Raw genomic sequence first — 21528 nt, forward strand, 5'->3', positions numbered from 1 at the left:
TTTTCACCCTTTGTAACTCAATAAACGTGTTACAAGGATCCCGGTCGCCAGTGCTTGATGGTGGAAGGTGTTTAGCTGCTGGTCAGATTGCACTGCGTTACGTACGTGAAGGACAAGACATATTTCATGGTAAGTATTTCAGGTAATCTCTGCACCTCTAATCTCTGCACCTCTGTTATTCTAATATTACCATGTAATAAAATTGAAACAAGCAGTTTTGCATTTTCCACCACTGATTCATGGTTGTTTGACAGTAACTACCAGAAGCATTTCCAGGTAATCACTACACCTCTGTCATTGTAATATTACTACGTAATAAAATAGAAACAGGTAGTTTTGCATTTTCCACCACTGATTCATGGTTTTTATTTCAGAAACTACCAGAAGCATTTCCAAGTAATCACTACACCTCTGTTTTTGTATTATTACCATGTAATTAAATCGAAACAGGCAGTTTTGCATTTTGCACCACTGCCTTCTAAATCTCTAACCATGCGCCATTTCTTGCCTAAAACAATATAACCAACAATATGTTAAATTAAATTTGATAGATGTAACTCCCTGATGGTCTAATGGCTAGGATTTGGCGCCCTCACCGTTGCGGCCGGGGTTCAATTCCCGGTCAGGGAATGGTCAGGACTTGACAGATACAGATTTAAAAGAGTAAGTTTTTGGTTGATTTGTCAAATTCTTCCTCATTAGTTTAACATTTTAAAGAGGACCATTTCCTTTAAATCAGACCCCGACAGTGGATGTATCCTTTTGTCATCATTGATGGGTCATAAACACTTCATCTGCCTCCATCTCAATAACAATTCTTTTCATTTTTTCAATCAGTAACTAAACCCCTAACCAACATTTTTAACTGAAAACCAATGTATGGGAGTGTCAAGTAATGTTATTGTTGGATTCAGGTCCAAATTTTGACATTTTAGTGCAATGCAAAGGTGCATAACAGATTTTTTTTCTACATACCTGGAGCGATGCAAAGCAGGGGTGGCCAACTAGTCAAGGAACAGCAAGAGACTTGGTATTTAAGAATACAAACTGACTATGTGACAGATGTGTAATCTGTCATGGCCTTCCTTCTGAAGCTCTAGCCAGGCGCCATTCCTCGCCTAAAACAATATGAGTCATTCCAGTAAGTGAAAAGAAAACTCACATCTACAAAGATAAATTTGAAAGATGTGACTCCCTGATGGTCTAGTGGCTAGGATTTGGCGCTCTCGCCGCCGCGGCTTGGGTTTGACTCCCGGTCAGGGAATGGTCAGGACTTGAGAGACTCAGGTGTGATGTTTGAAAGAATAAGTTCCTGGACTTGATTTTGATTTGTCAAATTCTTCCTCATTAGTTTAAATGAACTGACAACATCAGTTAAATGACTTACAGTTCTCAAAGACGCACACAATCTCAACTGGTTATCCTTTAGACAGCTAGTCTTTTTCTTTTCTCTCACTTTTTGTCTCTGTCTGGCCTTATGTATTTGCTTGTATTACATCAAGTGACCTGCATACCAATGACCGTAAAGATTAATATGTACAGTACATGGTTTTCAGAACTGTACCTTCAGATAAAGGTAAGGCCACTTGGGTTATCTTTGGGCTGCTCTATATTCACCTGCAGAATGATAAACCCTAAAGTTGGCTTACTCCAGGTTATTTAAGCATCAGACGTCCCTGGGTGGACTTGAACCACCATCCTTTCAGTTAACAGCCGACTGCGCTGACCTATTGCGAACAAGGTGAGGGCCATGTGTGGCCTCTGAGCATCATTTATAGACCAAGTAATTATTCTCAAGTCAATCTTTTTATTGGAAAACACATACTTACATGACCATAGAATATTCTTAGTTTTCTCCTTTTAAGTAATGCATATTAGTATCTCCATACTTCCAGCAAACAATCTCCTGTATTACTGACACATTTCATCTCTCCTCCATCTGTACAGGCTTAGCAATATACTTAAAATATAAAAGTAAAAGTAGCCTTATGAATATCAAAGCTCCCTGGACCAGACAGATGTTACTAGAGAGCACACTGAGAAACTACAGTGGACATGGAGAAAAGACTCTTTATTCTTTATTCTTTATATGCCATTGCCTACATTTTAAATGGCCGTCTGCCAATAGGCCTAAAACATATATAAACATATAGCCTATTTATATTGACAGAGACTGGGACTCCAGGTTAAAAAGATTCTGACCGAGTAGCAAGATATGAATTCAAGTGTGATTTTGTGAGAAGTCTGTGTATGTTCCAATTTAATTAGATTACATTTTTTTTTTAAATAATGGTAACTCCAGGGAAATTATTTAAAATTTAGTGAGGACTAGATTAGAACTGGATTTAAAGCTGATTGTGGTTTCCAACTTCGGCCCAGGTGTGTCTGTTAAAACACAGATGGAGACAACTTCTCTCTGTTGATTTATTACAATCAATCATCAGTATAAACATGGGGGGGCAGCTCTGCTATGAATGTGTGTGTGGTAATAAATGAAATAAACAACATTGTAAAGGCTACCATACACAATGTATAGGAATCATATATGCTAGTAAATACTAACAATAAACCAACTACTAATTACATTATCTTAATGAGCAAGGACGTTCAACAATCACCATTATATCGAATCAACAGCCAGGTGTAACCTAGCCAACAGTAGAAGAACGTAAACAAGGTAACTTTTAAATGTACCAGAACTACAGACCAATACAACAACAGGCTTACATGAACTGACAACATCAGTTCTATGACTTACAGTTCTCAAAGACGCACACGATCTCAGCTGGTTATCCTCCAGACAGCTAGTCTGTTTTTCTTTTCTCTCACTTTTGTCTCTGTGTGCCGTGCGCGCCTGCTCGTGGTGTGAGGCGCGTGTCCTCGCTATTCTCCGACATGGACTCCAAATCACACCTGATAGACAACCTTTAGTACAAAACTAAAGTAACAAGCCAATTTTGTAAAATGTAGGGAGTAGAAAGTACCGATATTGTGGTAAAATGTAAGGAGTAAAAGTAAAAAGTCGCCAAAAAAAATAAAGAGTAAAGTAAAAATATCCACAAAATTTACTTGAGTACAGTAATGAAGTGTTTGTACTTCGTTATTTTGTTAACAAAGTATTTGTACTTCGTTACTTCCCATCTCTGATGACTGTAAAGATTAATATGTACATGGTTTCCAGAACTGTATCTTCTGATAGACATAAGGCCACTTGGGTTATCTTCAGGCTGCTCTATAGTCTCCTGAAGAAGGATAAATCCCAGAGTTGGCTCACTCCAGATTATTTAAGCATCAAACGTCCCTGGGTGGACTCGAACCACCGTCCTTTCGGTTAACAGCCGACTGCGCTGACCTATTGTGCCACAGAGACTGCATATGTCTGATGTTTTTTTATTTCTGATTCTGATGTAGAGATGGACAAACGACTCAAAAGCATAATACTTCTTGCCGTGACATAACAAGAAACAGTAAAAAAAAGAGGTCGGCGAGATAGAGTTCAAGACCCTTTTTTCAGGACACCCAAACTTTGTCTCTCAATATGGCAGGAATTCTATGCATCCAGGGCCAAGTGTTTTACCATTTCATCCACTACGGGCCCCTAAGGAACTTTACATGTGTTGACATTAAAGATGCTCACAAAACGCTGCACTTGGAATTGCTTCTCTCATGCACATTCATGTCCTCTTAAATACAAAGAACTGCTAAGTTCTTTATTCCCAATATCAACTCTTAGACATTAGTTCCAAATGAAAATACTAGTTGCCAGAAGTGGGATGTGAACCCACACCTCCAGTGGAGACTGCGACCTGAATGCAGCGCCTTAGACCGCTCGGCCATCCTGACTGATCCAACACATCTTCAGTAGGACCTGTCTCAAAAATTTATATATTAAATTAAACTTGTCATGATATAGTAGGTTCTCAGTCATGAGAACCTGCTATATCATGACATGTCTGACGGGGCGCTACCTATACCATCCAAAGACTGAGACTGCTTAATGCCCGTATATGTTTAATGTATTCATATTTTCGTTATTTTCACAATGTTTATTCTTCTCATCGGGTAGGATTGCATTTTTCTTAGGCGGCATATTCCCCTGGGCCTGGTGGTATCTGGCTGCACCAGAGCACCTGGGATGTCAGGCTTTAAATCCCCACTTCTGAAAAGTGCCGCTTCTTAGCCGGATTATGTCTGGCCGTGTCATAAATAATAGAGGCGAGGCCTCAAAACTGAGAATATATTGGGGCGTGATATTTAAATTACAATCGTTTCTTGCCGCTGCATTTATCAATGTACGATCATTCTTACGCTCTGATTGGTGTGATACGAACATTTCATGAATCTCACGTGAAGCCTGTCGTACGTTAGGTTAATAAATGAGGGCCATTAGCTCTAAGGATGTGCTTCAATACATAACTGAAGTGGACACTCTAATGAGTAGCACAATGGTGCAATCTGTTAACCTTGTCATAAGCTAAAGCCTTTTCCCAAGCTAAAAGAAAACAAGGCGCTCTTCTGCAAAAGCACACCTGGGAGTGCTTGAGAGTCCTTTGAGGTGCAGCATGATTTTAGGTGTGTTTTAGGTGTGTTAAGGTGTGAGCCCAAATAGTCGTTGAACGACAAAAACAAGACAGCGATCAGGTGATAGAACCGGGGTATTGATGTCCCATCCGTGCAACCAATGGATATGATCGAAACCTGTAAACAGCCCAACCACATCACTGGAAAGTCAGCATTACTACAGGATCCTGACAGGGTAGTGGAGGTCAATTTTTTAATCTGCCAGAACATGACTTTCCACTTTTCATGGGCTGTCAACAACTTTTCCAGCAGTTATATCATCTCACCATGGAAATCAGAGTTAGCAGAGGATGGTTTCAATCCATCAACCTCTGGGTCAGAGGCCTCAAGACACTTCCATTAGGCCAATCTGCTGAAATTCACCCCAGATGGGACTCTAACCCACAATCCCTGGCTTAGGAGGCCAGTGCCTTATCCATTAGGCCACTGGGGCTTTACATCCCCAGATCATCCCCATCACCAGTTCAGGAGAAATACATATACAGTTCAGGAGACGTAATGAAACAGTAACCTTGACTTTGACCTCCAAAATCGAAATCAGTTCATCCGCAACTCCTAGTGGTTATGTATGCCAAATTTAAAGTGCTTCCCTCTAGGCGTTCAGGGATATTGCATTCACAAGAATTGGATGGCCAGACATGAGGACACAGTCACCTTGACATTGAACCTTTGACCTCCAAAATCTCATCAATTGATTTGCGAGTTCAGATGAATGTTTTTGCAAACTTTGAAGGAACACAAACATGGGCGTTGTGATAAGATGGTGCTGTCTATTGTTTCTGAGATCAACAATACCTTCTAAAGTGGAACAGCTATGGCGTACCCGGTAATATTAGAGAAGAGCTCTCGTTGGCACTGTAGGCGGACAATCTAGAAAATTAAGTTACTTTAAACTTTAAACTGTTACATCTCTTCTGAATCACCATCTGCCAATTTCCAAGCCTCGTTGGCATGCCGACCACCATCTACAGGAGGTAAATCACTGGCTAGCTATGCATGAGTACCTCATACCTTTTACCAGGTTCAAGTGGTTAATAGTTATGGTCAAATGAAGCTTCATTAAGCTTTCTGAACAAGTTCTTCATTTTCTGAAAGCATTCACTCAGTAGTGTTTTATTATTGGTTGGGCATCTGTGATTGCCCTAGAGGTGCTCTCAGTCCAGCACCTCTCCCGCTCATCTTTGTTAGTTTTACACTGTCCAGCAAAAATCACTGACACCATACCTCACACTCATCCATGCATACACCTTGCATACATGTATACAACCTTTGCACACAGTCTTTTGTCTCCCCTTTTCATGGGGTCATTACAAAGCATCTAGTGTTGATCTTAGCCTTTGTGTGAGAACATAGGTCTCCACATACATTGTTTTTATTAAGATTGACGACCAAATTGTTAGTTTTTCTGAGATTTTCCCAACCATTGCAATGTCTTTTATTGCCTCGTTGGCGCAGTAGGCAGCGCGTCAGTCTCATAATCTGAAGGTCGTGAGTTCAACCCTCACACGGGGCAGGTGTTTTAAAAAACAAAAAAACACTACTGCTGCTAAAAATACAGTGACAGGTGGTTGAATACTGTCACAAGCACATGAATGGAATTTGTCATTCTTTGGTTATTTCTGAGATTGATACAATGAAAGGAATTATTTAAGAGTGGTAGCAAACCAATGAAAAGGGTTATAGAACATATGTGGTATGTCCTTGGACATACTATCCAAGCAGGGAGATGAGTACAGAGATTTGGGTGCTAGCAAGACAGATGTAGGTTGCCCATTGTTCATTTAGACTTACCAGCAACATTGTTATGATACAAACCTTCATGAAAAACAGTCACAATTCTTTTTAAAGACTTGTGCATGGAACACACATGATAGTGTCTGAATTGGTCCATGTCCATACAGGTATGTCAAATGGACAACTCATCTAGCAGAGTGTACAACTCTACGCCTGAACAGGGACTTGAACCCTGGACCCTCAGATTAAAAGTCTGATACTCTACCGACTGAGCTACCCAGGCTTCTAAAACAATGGACTGTGGGAAAAACAATCTCCTGAACTACAAATTAAAGTGCAAGTAAATGAAGACCAAAAAGCTGTTGCCATGATCACGGTCTTCTGGACAGCAGGAGGATAGACCACGATTTGCACATTGCCTGAGAACACCAGATGTTATTGCACAAACTGGTTGAAAATTGGCTAAATTGGCCAAAACTGTTAAAAAGCTCAAAGCTCAAAACTCATCATGGCCACTAGCAGACTGTGAACATACTGCAACCTGCATGACAGATGACGTTAGCGAGCACTTCATACATATCCCAGAATCAAGCTGTTGCCTTACCAGGGACTTGAGCTGTGGTTTTCTTTTTCGCTGAAAACGTTGATAACCTAATGCAATTTTATGGCTCCAGACAAATAAACTTTACTGCTAGTTGGTACAATAAAACAACTCTCCCTCTTGATCAGCTTCCTCTTGACGGAAAAAATCCACCAGATGACTTGCCATCCAAGCAGGGAGATCAGCACAGAGATTTGGGTGCTAACAAGATGGATGTAGGTTGGCCATTGTTCATTTAGAGATAGCACCCGCATTGTTATGATGCAAACCTGCATGAAAAACCGCTACATTTCTTTTTAAAGACTTGTGCATGTTACTTACATGATACAACAGTGTCTGAAAGTGTTCAGAATTGCCAAAGTGTACAACTCATCCAGCTCATCCAGAACTCTGCCAATTTTGCTCAATTTGGCCTTAATTGTTTCTGGACATCTATTCTTTTTAAACAGTTAAAAAGCAGGCCGGTTAGCTCAGATTGTTTGAGTGTGGTGCTAAAAATGCTAAGCACCGGCAGACACTTTAGGGGTACTAAAATCGCCAAACCCTACGCCCAAGATAATCTGTATCCACCTTTTGTTTGCACAAATCGGCCATTAACGCAAAACAAGTCTCAATCTCTACAGCTCTGCAAGGCCAAAAACATAGAGTTGTAAGGTTGTCTGATCAGTAAGTGCAATATGAGTCACAGGTAACTGATGTGCCTAGCACTCAATCTATTTCCTTCAACAAAAGCTAACTGGCCACCTAATTAGTCTGCCTTTTTTACAATTGTTACGTCAAGCCTAATTTTCAGCTAAACCTTGGCAATTCAGATTTGGAAAAAAATCTTTTGTACAGCCTTGTGGCCTAATGGACAAGGGGTCTGACCTTGGATCAGAAGATTGAGGGTTCAAGTCTGTTTATGGTTTCTAACTCCAGAAACAGAATGGGAGAACGTAGGATCTTGGTTTGGACTCCATAGCTATGCTTTCCATGTCTGTTTGCAAAGCCAAAAACATATTCAGTCCCTACAACCCATACACAAATGCATGGACTAGTTTTTCTGCATCAATATCAGACATGATTTTCCTGAATGTGACGACTATTGCACTATGGAAACTGCGGTAGGCCTGGCCACGATTTCACGTCGGGAATTTTTTTTCCGTGAAGGTTATTTAGAGTTCAACTCAGCAGAGTTTAAATGTGCGAAGTCAACATGAACAAAGAAATGTGTTTCTGCGCTGTTTCGAACAGGGGACCTTTCGCGTGTGAGGCAAACATGATAACCACTACACTACGGAAACTGATGAATAAAGATATTTTGCATGTTCATGGTGAAATTTATAGTTTACTGTAAATGTTTCAAATGCTGTTAGACATATGGATTTAGTCACAGATACTTTGTCATGGATTTGAGTGACAGCGAATATGTAATAAACCTAAACATATCTACATGTATTTACTGTGGCATAAATGCTGGAATAGCGCCACCTATTGATTTTGCCAAAACAGAGCTTAGGCATTCCTCGTTAGTATAACGGACAGTATATCTGCCTGTCACGTGGAAGATCGGGGTTTGATTCCCCGACGAGGAGTTTTTTCTACCAGTTTAGGCCTCGAGGAAGTCCCAGCAAACACGTTGGACTATTCATGAGGGGAAAGCGGGCCTTGGCTCAGGCTGTGTTCAGCATGGGACTAGTCCGGTCAGGACTGATAGATAAAGGAGTAATATTTGAAAGAGTAAGTTCCTGTTTCAAAACAACAAGTTTTGAAACCATACACAACAGAAATATTACATATTTTACCCAGGGTTCTTCTCTTATTCAATGATCTCAGAAAAAGTAAAAAAATAGCTATCTTCCAAGCAGTTGACCGATGTTGGAGTTTCAGCTGTTGCAATAGCTTCCTTTCAGGGGTGTTAGTTTTTAACTATGATTTATACCATAGTAGTGCAAGCATTTTGCCATGGTTTGATTTCCAGCCACTACCAGGTTTTGAAGCCATATACAACATTATCATTACATATTCCACCCGGGTTTCTTCTCTCATTCAGTGATCTTAAGGGGCTGTAGCTCAGTGATAGAGCCCATTTTGAGTCTCAATGCCCAGATGTGTTACAAGATTTTCAGTGAACATTATGGTGTCAAGCGATGGTGGTATAGTGGTGAGCATAGTTACCTTCCAAGCAGTTGACCTGGGTTCAATTCCCAGCTATCGCATTAGTTTTTCATTGTGTGGTTACTTGCTTTATTTGTCAAGATTAGCCAGAAAGGTTACTCGCCCAACTGGATTTGATGAAACATTAGATTTCTGTTATCCAAGCACAGATATTGACTCGTATTCCTCGTATAATACTCGTAATCAGCAAAAGTGCTTTATCTGTACTGGTTCCTCGTTTTAGTCAAGTATCCGGCTCCTCTCTAAGGCTTATATTGCAATCTTGTCACCCTACATGTAGGTGTACCCATATTTAAATAAACACACAGTAGCAAGAAATCTTTGTCCTTTGTAGTTCTATTTTTTTTTTTCCAATTCTTCTGGTCACACTTTGCACTATTTCACATCTTTTGTCTGTAGTTCTCTATTCTGTCAGGGCTTAACTCTATCTCCCCCAACTCTTTTTTTTGTTTCTTCTTATGTCTAGACAAGAAGTATTATGCTTTTGGGTCGTCCGTCCATCTCTACATCAGAATCAGAAATACTTTATTTATCACCGAAGGAAAATTCTGGAAAAGAGGGCTCCTTCGAATCAGCGACCTGTGGATTTCATCTTATGTCGCTATAGTACTCCACTCTACCAGCTGAGCTATCGAAGGGAGCTAAAATTACCTACGCACTTTGTGATGAAGAAGGTTCTGACTATTTTGAAAGCAGTGCAATTACAATTTCATTGTAGGTCTACTGTGTGTCCTTAAAATGGAGCTTTCTGCTGTCAAATTCTTTTTTTGTGTGTCAATACGGCTCTGTTTCTTTTTTTAAGTAGGCCTACATATTTGGTCTACATTTTGAAATCCATGCAGGTATACATGCATGCAGTGGTAAGCATGCGTTTAGGAACCCATGCTGAAGTTGACTAAAAAAAGGAATTAAAAAAAGCATCTTTTGGAAATTTATCTTAATGCCTTAAGTTAATAAAAAGGAAACATCCAACCTTTAAGGACACCAATTGTGTTGTCCAGTGATGGTGGTATAGTGGTGAGCATAGCTCCCTTCCAAGCAGATTCCCAGCCATTGCATTAGTTTTCATTGTGTGGTTACTTGCTTTATTTGTCAAGAAATAACCAGAAAGGTTACTTGCCCAACCTGATTTGATAAAATATTAGATCTCTGTTATGGTACAAATAAGGGAGCATATCAATCAATCAAGCTGCCTCCATGAGGATCCACAGACACAGGCAGCGCACTACGATTTGCAATGTATTTAAAGTTTATGAACATTTGTGCAAACAGTGTCTTTCTAGCACTTTGAAGTAGAAAATCAACAATTACTTGTGATAATTTCCATATAGATCAATATAATCGTAATTATCACTTTGGCCATAATCGTGCAGCCCAAAGAGTTGTGCAAGTAACCTTTCTGCTGTCTTCTTGTAAAAAAAAAAACAACCAAGTAACATCACTCACAAGAAAGCTACTGCAATGGCTGGGAATCGAACCCAGGTCAACTGCTTGGAAGGCAGCTATGCTCACCACTATATCACCATCGCTGGGCAATACAATGTTTACTTAAATAAATCTTGTTGTACATCTGGGCATTGAGACTGTGAAGTGCGCTCTATCACTGAGCTACAGGCCCTGATGAGTCAGAAATTCCATCCAGGGGGTCCTGTGTTATCACATTCACAAGAATGGGAAGTGTATTCATACACATTGTCCCCCTTCGATAGCTCAGTTGGTAGGCTGTAGGACTGTAGAAGCATAATTCTGAAGTCCTTAGGTCGCTGGTTCAAATCTGGCTTGAAGGAGCAGTCTTTTCAAGAGTTTCCCTTCACAGATCAATAAAGTGTTTCTGATTCTGATCTAGAGATGGACAGACAACTCCAAAACATATTACATCTTGCCAAGACAGAACAAGAAACAAAAAAAAGAGGTGAGGTAGATAAAATTAAGTCCTGACAGAATAGAGAACTACAGATAAAAGATGTGAAATAGTGCCTTAGAAACTCCTAACTCCTTGTCGTTTGGATTTCCCGAGTGGAATCAGCGAGCCCTCCTTGGTGGGAAAATGCAAAGTCATAACAAATTCAGTTGTCTCCTACAAGGAGAAGACATTGAGAAAAGATACAGAAGTCATATACTCTGAGAGGCATTTGAGATCTTATTATGGATAATTAATATGAAAATCATTGGTTAAATGTAATTTACCATTACAAGTTACTGTTTGAAAAACTGAAAATAATTGTTATTGAGATAGAGGCAGATGAAGTGTTTATGACCCATCAATGATGACAAAAGGATACATCCACTGTCGGGGGTCTGCTTTAAAGGAAATGGTCCTTTTTTAAAAGTGTTGGGGATCTAGCGTTAAACTAATGAGGAAGAATTTGACAAATCTAAATCAACCAAAAACAAATCCACAAACGTATTCTTTCAAATCTTACACCTGAATCCTTCAAGTCCTGACCATTCCCTGACCGGGAATTGAACCCGGGCTGTGGCGGTGAGAACGCCGAATCCTAGCCACTAGACCATCAGGGAGTCACATCCATCAAATTTATCTTTGTAGATGTGAGTTTCCTTTTCTCTTACAGGAATGACTCATATTGTTTTAGGCGAGGAATGGCGCCTGGCTAGAGCTTCAGAAGGAAGGACATGACAGACTACACATCTGTCACATATTTGTATTCTTAAATACCAAGTCTCTTGCTGTTCCTTGACTAGTTGGCCCCCCCTGCTTTGCAGTTTCTATCAATGTAAAATTAAGCAGAGGGTGGAACAATTTGGAGGCATAACAGAGAACTGGCTTCACAAAGCTGCCGTGACCCAGATTTGAACCGGGGTTGCTGCTGCCACAACGCAGAGTACTAACCACTATACAATCATGGCCACTTAGTAGCAGTAGGGCCTTGTTGTGGTGAAAGCATAGTGGGAACTCTGAATATCAACTCTACTGATATTTTCCCGCTTTCCCTGATTAATGACTAACAAATGAACATTTTATGGATGGTTTATCTAGCACTGCTGATTCTGTCCTTCAGGGACAATTTTTATGTTCAAGGAAAAATGATTAACAAGCAAAAACAGAAAACCATCAACAAGAGCTTGATTATTGCTGTAGTTGACTGACACTATGATGACTATAGATGAACTTACACACATGTTGAAACAATAATTACTCATAATTTGGCTAGTTATAGATGTACATTTTTGTAGAGTTTGTCCTGGGGGGTAAAGTTGGAAATGACAAACAAGGGATTTAGTTGCTAAAGAGCACTACGAGCTAGCCAGGAGTTGAACCTAGAATCTTCTGATTCCTAATCAGACGCCTTATCCATTGCGCCAAAGCTGGGGAGCAATAATCTGTAAGGGGGGGGGAAGAAGAGGAAAAAGGGAAAGAGGTAGGGAAGAAGAGGAAATGAGAGAAAAGATGAGAAAGATGCTAAATTACCCACAAAGGAAACTCACATCTACAAAAATAAATTTGATAAGTTTGACTCCCTGGTGGTCTAGTGGCTAGGATTAGGCGCTCTCACCGCCGGGGCCGGGGTTCAATTCCCGGTCAGGGAATGGTCAGGACTTTACACATCTTAAAAAACTCTCCAATTATACATACACCAATATGTTACAAAAATAAACTGTGAATTTAAGGGACATCAAGTTGAACTATCTAGTCTATTTCCATCTTAATGCCACTGTTTTGGTTATTTAGTGCAGACATAAGGTTATGTTATAGCCCTGCATGTTTTTACTGTTTTTATGAAACATCTGTATTTGCCATAGACAGTTAAAGGTATTTACTGCATGATACCGCCGCTGGGTTGCTTAGCAACCGAAGTAAAACAAACCGCAAAAGTGCTCTTTGAAAACAGTGTAAATACCTAGTTTGCTAGCTAGACAATGTGGTAATTTGTAAGCTGGTGTGCTTTCCCTGCAGGGCAGGCTAATTATAATGTTGCTATTTCTTTCTGACTAATTGTTTCTTCCTGTGAAGGCTGCAATCATAATGTGTGAGCCGTTTGAGCTCAACAATCTTGGACCACAAATTGAGATTGATTTGATAAATAACACTTAAACCAGCTTAGAGCAGTTCCTTTAATGCCAATTAAATGTTCCAATCTCTATAATAAGATAAGATGGTCGATGGTATCAAATGCAGCGCTAAGATCTAATAACACCAATACAGAGATAAGTCCTGTGTCTGATGCAATTAGGAGGTCATTAGTAATTTTCACAAGTGCTGTCTCTGTGCTATGATTAACTCTAAATCCTGACTGAAAATCCTCAAATAAGCTGTTGCTATGCAGAAAGTCGCACAGCTGTTTGGCGACTGCGTTCTCAAGAATCTTAGAGAGAAATGGAAGGTTGGATATAGGTCTATAGTTGGCTAAAACATCTGGATCAAGGTTGGGCTTTTTCAGAAGAGGTTTAATTACAGCTAGTTTAAAGTACTGTGGTACATAGCCTGTTATTAAAGACAGATTGGTTATATCTAGTAGAGAACTGTTGACTAATGGTCAAACTTCTTTAAGTAGCCTAGTCGGGATGGGATCTAAGAGGCAGGTTGATGGCTTAGATGAAGAAATAATCGAATTAAATTGATAAAGATCAAGTGAAGCAAAACAGTTTAAACACGTATCTGGTTTTACAGCTGTTTCTAAGGTTCCTGAGTTTAGAGATAAGTCAGTGCCAGTTAAAGGCAGGTCTTGGTGAATTTTGCTCCTAATAGTTATAGTTTTATCTTGACGAATCTCATAAAGTCGTTACTACTAAGAGCTATGGGAATACTTGGCTCAATAGAGCTGTGACCATCCGTCAGCCTGGCTACAGTGCTGAAAAGGAACCTCACTTCACTTCGTTCACCGTTGCATTGTTTTCACTTTTCAGAACCGGAGCTACAGTACAGCTAATTCTACAGTCTATGATTCAGGTCACATTTATATACAGGTTATGTAAAGAAAAGCCATGTCACAGAGGTTCCGTAGTGTAGTAGTTATCACATCTGCTTTACACGCAGAAGGTCCTGGGTTCAATCCCCAGTGGAACCAGACTTATGCTTTAAAGTAAGAACTATGGATTTGGTACCACCTGGGAATTGTTATTTAAAAAGTCTTAAGAAAGAATTGAATGCAATAATTAAATATAAGCCCATGTCTTTTCAGAACCTCACCTCAAGCCATTATTTTTACTGTATTGTTCTGATTATGTTAAAGATGACAGTAAGTCAGAGGTTACATAGTGTAGTAGTTATCACATCTGCTTTGCATGCAGAAGGTCCTGGGTTCAATCCCTAGTGGAATCAGGCTTATGGTTTGAAGTGAGAACTATGTCCTGTTACCGTTTGAAAAGGGTTGAACAACAATTGAATAAAAACCCACAGCAATGCCTTCTCTTCTCAGTCAATTAGGGCATAGTTATAACATAGAATTGTAAAAATGAATGGAAAATGGACTTTCTTAAAGGTTCTTCAAATATTTTGTCTCTCATTCTTGGCAGTGTACCATGAATGAAAAATATTACTGTTTTACTGACCCATTTTTCTGTGCTACTAGGTGAGAAGCTGCGGGTGATGGGTGTCGGTGCGTCCACAGTCTCCTGGATCACTGACAACCTGACAGACAGACCACAGTTTGTCGGTCTGGACCGTGTTCCGTCTGATGTTGAGTAGATGGTGAGTGCACGGGGGCCCCACAGGGGACTGTGTTGTCTCCTTTTCTGTTCACCTTATACACACAGATTTCCAGTACAACTCAGAGTCATGTCATCTACAGAAGTTTTCTGATGACTCTGCAGTTGTTGGGTGTATAAGGGATGGACAGGAGGGAGAGTACAGGGCACTGTGGGTGACTTTGTGGAGTGTCTGGTAAGAAATCACCTGCTTCTGAACGTGGATAAGACCAGAGAGATGGTGATCGACTTCAGGATGAAGGGAACGGCTCCGCAGCCCCTTTGCATACTGGGAAGTGACGTGGAGATGGTGGAGGAGTACAGATACCTGGGTGTCAACATCGACAGCAGGCTGAACTGGAAGACCAACAGCACTGCTGTTTACAAGAAGGGGATGAGCAGACTCTATTTCCCGAGGAAGCTGAGATCCCTTCAACGTGTGCAGCAGGATGTTGGAGATCTTCTACCAGTCTGTTCTGGCCAGCGCTCTGTTGTCCTCCGCCATCTGCTGGGGGGGGCAGCAGCATCGGAGCCAGCGACACAAACAGACTGAACAAACTGATCAGGAAGGCTGGCTCCGTGATCGGCTGCAAACAGGACACTTTTGAAGCTGTGGTGGAGAGGAGGTCACTGATCAAACTGTTATCTATCATGGATAACCCTGACCACCCTCTCCACCCCCCACTGGTCCTACAGAGGAGCTCCTTCTCAAAGAGGCTCCGACAGTTTAAATGCAGGAAATCATTCCTACCACAGGCAATAAAACTCTTCAACGCGTCATCCCTGGGTGCTAGATGAGACTCTGAGACACCACAATATTGCAATAAGGGCAACCGGCACGATTGGTTCATTTATATTTTAGCATACTTAAACAGTTGCAGATTTTGTTTTTCCCATCTTGTACATATTTAAATATTTGTTCTTATATTCTTATATTTTGTCATTATTATTATTATTTCATGTATATTGTATGTATGTATATTTTGTGTGCTGCTGTAAAACTGTAATTTCCCATTTTTTTGGGATCAATGAATATCTATCTATCTAAAGAATCACTACTTCTAGTGTATAGAGCAGCATATCTTCACCAGACTCCATGTAAATAATCACTACTTTTAGCGTGTATAGAACAGCATTTCTCCACTAGACTCCATGTAAATAATCACTACTTTTATAGAGCACTATCACCAAACCCACCATAATCCATATAATCTGGGGTTTTATTTATAAAACTGCATGTAGGATCCTTACGGAAAGTGTACGTACACCCAAAAGCCAAAAATAAATCAGCTCGATGAAACCATGTGCATGCACATCTGTATGTATTTTTCTGTTTATAAATCACATATTACCTACAAGTGTGCATATGTGTCTCAGCCTCTTATCCCTCCCCGTACACGCCCACTTTTCATTTTAATAATCTGTTAATATTTAAAGTATAACTTGTGTATATTTCAACCTGGACTCCATCCCCCCGTGGTTCTGTGTATGCAGTAGCATTTTGAAATACGTTCTTTGAGGGGCAGGACAAAAGTGTAAAGACCTCCAAACTGGAGTGATGTGAACATTGAGTTAATATATACATTTATCATAATTTAACCATAATTTCATACAATAATAACTCAAGAAATGTACTCACAATATTACAATAACTCACACCACACACACACACACACACACACACACACACACAACACACACACACACACAAAACACACCACACTTACTTTCTACATTTCAGGATTTTAAATATTAAAATAAGTTTATGAAAGAAAAGTTCAGTTTATTGTTATTACTACACACATGTCAGGTTGATTTAATTATGTATACTCTATATTACATATTATTTTGTAGTTTTTCCGTTGTTTTTTGTAACCGTTAAATAATTTATTTTGAATATGTTCAGTGTTACAGTAAAAATACAGTTTTTTTAAATCTGTTGACCTACTTCAATTCTATTGGTTGCTGTTAACTTCCCGTCCAATCAGCTGTCGATGTGAGGGCAGAGGGGCGGGCCTTCGGCGACCGTTATCCGTGATTCAGAAGAGAATCAGTTATCTTTACCGGGGCTGATTAGCTGCACTTACTGAACCAGACAGAAGGTAAACATTCATACATTCATTCATTTCCATATAGAAACATATGAAAAACATACATATGTGTGTGTGTGTGTGTTAATATTGTTTTACATCCATACAGTTTGTTAAAGTTATGATACCAACGGCTGTTAGCATCGTTAGCCCGTTAGCATCGTTAGCAGTTAGTGTAGCACAAGCTAAAGTCCTTGTGGAGGGTGACCAGACGTCCCCGGTTTCCGGGAACAGTCCCCGGTTTTGGTGACTTGTCCCCGGAAATGTCCCCGGTTTTCACTGTGACTGACAGACCTGAAATTGGAATGAAAGAAAGAAAACACTGACCCAACTGACCTAACTGGCTCTGTTAGCCTACAAGCTAGCACTAGCTTGTAGTCTAATAGAGCCAGTTAGTAGTTGTTTTAAGTGAGTGAGTGAAACCATAGACAGTTAAAGAAATGGACCAACAGGTCCCGTTGTTTCCATGGAGACCAGTGAAGTCTATTAGAAGCTCTTTCCCGGTGATGCTGAGCGTTACTGCGCAGCCTCCAACTGAGCTTGACGACGTAAATGTGACATGAGCAACTTGTCTGAAAGTTGTAACGGTACCTAATTACTGCTAACTAACATGCTAGTTAACATTAACATAGGCACAGGCTAATTACTGCTAACTAACATGCTAGTTAACATTAACATAGGCACAGGCTAATTACTGCTAACTAACATGCTAGTTAACATTAACATAGACACAGGCTAATTACTGCTAACTAACATGCTAGTTAACATTAACATAGGCACAGGCTAATTACTGCTAACATGCTAGTTAACATTAACAGACACAGGCTAATTACTGCTAACTAACATGTTAGTTAACATAGGCACAGGCTAATTACTGCTAACTAACATGCTAGTTAACATTAACATAGGCACAGGCTAATTACTGCTAACAAGCATGCTAGTTAACATTAACATAGACACAGGCCAATTACTGCTAACTAACATGTAAGTTAACACTACATAAAAGAGACACAAAAATACAGTTAATCAATATTGTATTGTCTTATAGTCTAAGACAGCGGGGGGGGGGGGGCAGAAGGTTACTTCCTGGTGTGAAGCAAAAGGTTTCTTTCTATATGTGAGATGCCAGACTTGACCTAATCATTTCTTTAGAGTGGGGGGGGGGGGACAATAGGGCCGTCCTGATCTACTTGTCACTGAGACAACAGATGATAATTAAACAGCGTGATATGGAGCATTCACCACTGAATTAAATCAAATCTTCTCAACCCGACTGCAGCATACTTTAGCATAAGTACATTGTTTTTAACTTTTCATGACTCAACACTGTCAACGGGCTTATCTGCTAACGTTAGCTACCAACAGTTACCTAGGAACATTCCAGCAAATAGACCAAGCTTTAATGCGTTGCCTGAAATATATCTTCAAACAAACAAACAATTGCTGATTTTTATGTATCTGAAATGTGATCATTTGAAGCTTTTCCGTGTTGTACGTTAGGGAAAGAGATATGAATCCCAATTACTTTGGTTCTATTGAAATCAGGATTATTTAACAGGATTCCTTGTTGTCTCTTAGAAAGATGTTTTCATTTATTAAAGTTAAAAACAGCTTTAACTGGGATTTTTTTGCTTCGTTCTTTTACTGTAGAAGAAATGTTTTGGCTTGTTTGTTTTCTTTAAACCAATCAGAATAGTCGTGGGCGGGGCTGAGCTTGACGCAACGACTTTGGCTCTGCTACATAGTCTCAGGAAGGACTGTTCACCTGATAGAAGAAACACATGTGCATGTTGACAGAGAGCAGACAGACACACACAACACACCACACACACACACACTATGTCAATGTGCTGCATCCATGGCTTATCAGTCTGTGTAACTTTACTTCGTCCTCAGCAATCTGCTCCAATCACTCCCAAAACATCCCAGTTAGATATAAGATGGTAATGATAATGTTAACATATTCTTTGGGAATCTTTACAGTTATTCCCTTAAAGAAGCGGCCAGGCCTGCCTTGTTGCACCATCAAAATGTCTTTCTGAACTTTCCATTTTCACACAGGAACATCTGGAGATGTTCTGCTAAATGAAGTGTGGTTGGTCCAGGCTACTGTGCATGTAGCTTGTATTTCCAGTTAATGACTTTTGGGCCTTACATTGTAGTAGTTCTTCCAGTCTGAATGCAGGAGATACTTGACACTCTGGAGTCCTATGGATTGGTCCCCTCATCAGCCCTTGCATTTTCTCCATTCAAACAGAAGATTTTAATCTAGTAAAACACGGTCAACTAGTATTCACTTACACCTCCCATTAGTTCTTCTAACCCTTGTATCTTTATCTCTGCATGTCCCCCCCCCCCTCCTTGGGTCTAGTAAAGTCACCTTCAGAAGACGGCAAGCTGGCGACCAGAGCAGGAAAGGAAGGCAAGAAGGAGGAGGAGGTGGAAGAGGAAGAAGAGGAGTATGTGGTGGAGAAGGTTCTGGACCGCAGAGTGGTGAAGGGAAGAGTAGAGTTTCTGCTGAAATGGAAGGGGTTCTCAGAGTAAGTATGAGTCTAGAATATTAATGTTTGGTGTTCTTGGTCCTGATATACTGTGTATATATATATCATTATCATATAACTCAATGCATTTCCTTTATTTTCATGACTATTTACACTGTAGATTATCACTGAAGGCATCACAACTATGAATGAACACATGTGGAATTATGAAAAGTGTGAAATAACTGAAAACATGTCATATATAGTCTAGTTTCCTCAAAGTACCCCCCCTTTACTGTGATTACTGCTTTGCACACTCTTTGCATTCTCTTGAATGGTAGTCACCTGAAATAGTTTCCCAACAGTCTTGAAGGAGTTCCCAGAATGCTCAGCACTTCTTGGCCCTTTTCCTTCACTCTGCGGTCCAGCTCTCCCCAAACAATCTGGATTGGGTTCAGGTCCGGTGACTGTGGAAGCAAAGCACTCCATCACTCTCCTTCTTGGTCAAATAGCCCTTACACAGCCTGGAGGTGTGTTAGGAATCATTGTCCTGTTGAAAAATAAATGATGGTCCAACTAAACGCAAACCGGATGGGATGGAATGTCGCTGCAGGATGCTGTGGTAGCCATGCTGGTTCAGTATGCCTTCAATTTTGAATAAATCCCCAACAGTGTCACCAGCAAAGCACCCCCACACCATCACACCTCCTCCTCCATGCTTCACGGTGGGAACCAGGCATGTAGAACCCATCCGGTCACCTTTTCTCCGTCACACAAAGACACAGCGGTTGAAACCAAAGATCTCAAACTTGGACTCATCAGACCAAAGCCCAGATTTCCACTGGTCTAATGTCCATTCCTTGTGTTTCTTGGCACAAACAAATCTATTCTGCTTGTTGCCTCTCCTTAGCAGTGGTTTCCTAGCTACTATTTGACCATGAAGGCCTGATTCAGTCTCCTCTTAACAGTTGTTCTAGAGCTATGCCTGCTGCTAGAACTCTGTGTGGTATTCATCTGGTCTCTAATCTGAGCTGCTGTTAACCCATTTACTCCTAAAACGCCTGCTAAAAACGCCTATAAAAACCTATGTCATTCTGGGATGAATATCCTTATCTTCTGAGGTTTTTGAGAAAAAATACTAAGATTGTCAACGTGTACTAAAACTTTAATATCTAAGCCTTTGTAGCACATAGAAACATGAAATAAAATACATTTTAAAGGTAAGAATCACAGGTGTTATCACAAAATGCTCCCTTAGCACTAACTTACCAACACATTTTTCAAAAAATTCTCAAAATCAAATCAACAAGAAAAAATATATAAATCGATTTTATAACATATAACAAATAACATTTTAAACATGCCAACACACTAAACAAGGCATCTTGTTATGAGAGAGAGGTGGGTAAAAGTACTGAGAGGGAACTGGGAACAGTCTCAGTCTCTGAGCTCCATGGCTCACATATCTCTTCTTTGGCGAAAGACGTGGTGCATGAAGCACTCGCGGTGTAGAGGAAGGTTACACTGCCTGCATCCCATCAGAGTTGACCCAGGACGCACGATGGTGCCGCAGTGCTTCAGAGAACACTCCCTGCAGGTCTTCCTCTTGTTGTTGATCTGGATCAGCTCATGCTCAGCAGAAGCTCCAGTTGGGCTGGTGGGTAGCACATTGGGGGCACTTCTCGCAGTGACGGGGACGATCAGCTCCTCGGTCAGGTCCTCCAGCCAGTCCTTGTAGCCGCCCCTCCTGTACTTCCACTCGGCTCCTTGCGCAGATCTGGCAGCCACAAAGGCATTGTAGCATGCCACTGTAACAAAGTAAAAAAACAGCCTCCTCCACCATTTCGTAGATCGATGATGGATCTGGTAGTAGCCCACCATCTGGTCCAGAAGATCTACTCCCTTCATATGCTGCTGATAGTCAGCAAGGCATGCTGGCACCCTAACCTCCGTCTGGCGTTGACCATTGGCCTTCCTCCTCACTAACCCATAGGCTGTCGGGTCATGGTAGTTGGAGAGGACCATCACTGCCTTGGTGTCTTGCCAGATGCAGAAAGTCAGGTCATCCCGCTGTGCCACATTGAACTCGTGCTTGTTCAACTCAGCCTTCTTCGTGAGCTGGAAATTCTTGGGGAGGTCCTTCCTGTTGGCACGCACCGTTCCACAAGCTTGCACTCCCCGGGCCTTGAGGTCCACCATCAACTTCACACTGGTGTAAAAGTTGTCCATGTATACGGAC

General features: G+C 40.7%; 8 non-coding genes across 8 annotated transcripts; 3 read left to right on the forward strand and 5 right to left on the reverse strand.

The window, feature by feature from the left end:
• Positions 1-3296: 3296 nt before the first annotated feature.
• Positions 3297-3370, reverse strand: trnan-guu (transfer RNA asparagine (anticodon GUU)). The gene has a single exon. It is a non-coding gene; the product is annotated as a tRNA-Asn (tRNA).
• A 1571-nt stretch (positions 3371-4941) lies between these two features.
• On the reverse strand, positions 4942-5014 carry trnar-ccu (transfer RNA arginine (anticodon CCU)). Its single transcript has one exon. It is a non-coding gene; the product is annotated as a tRNA-Arg (tRNA).
• A 1007-nt stretch (positions 5015-6021) lies between these two features.
• trnam-cau (transfer RNA methionine (anticodon CAU)) lies at positions 6022-6094 on the forward strand. Its single transcript has one exon. It is a non-coding gene; the product is annotated as a tRNA-Met (tRNA).
• Positions 6095-6525: 431 nt separating this feature from the next.
• On the reverse strand, positions 6526-6598 carry trnak-uuu (transfer RNA lysine (anticodon UUU)). Its single transcript has one exon. It is a non-coding gene; the product is annotated as a tRNA-Lys (tRNA).
• Positions 6599-8126: 1528 nt separating this feature from the next.
• trnav-cac (transfer RNA valine (anticodon CAC)) lies at positions 8127-8199 on the reverse strand. The gene has a single exon. It is a non-coding gene; the product is annotated as a tRNA-Val (tRNA).
• A 2331-nt stretch (positions 8200-10530) lies between these two features.
• On the reverse strand, positions 10531-10602 carry trnag-ucc (transfer RNA glycine (anticodon UCC)). The gene has a single exon. It is a non-coding gene; the product is annotated as a tRNA-Gly (tRNA).
• A 3425-nt stretch (positions 10603-14027) lies between these two features.
• Positions 14028-14100, forward strand: trnav-uac (transfer RNA valine (anticodon UAC)). Its single transcript has one exon. It is a non-coding gene; the product is annotated as a tRNA-Val (tRNA).
• Positions 14101-14281: 181 nt separating this feature from the next.
• Positions 14282-14354, forward strand: trnaa-ugc (transfer RNA alanine (anticodon UGC)). The gene has a single exon. It is a non-coding gene; the product is annotated as a tRNA-Ala (tRNA).
• Positions 14355-21528: the final 7174 nt, after the last annotated feature.

This window comes from Etheostoma spectabile, unplaced genomic scaffold (genome assembly GCF_008692095.1).
Source record: "Etheostoma spectabile isolate EspeVRDwgs_2016 unplaced genomic scaffold, UIUC_Espe_1.0 scaffold00018815, whole genome shotgun sequence".
Taxonomy (NCBI): Eukaryota; Metazoa; Chordata; class Actinopteri; order Perciformes; family Percidae; genus Etheostoma; species Etheostoma spectabile.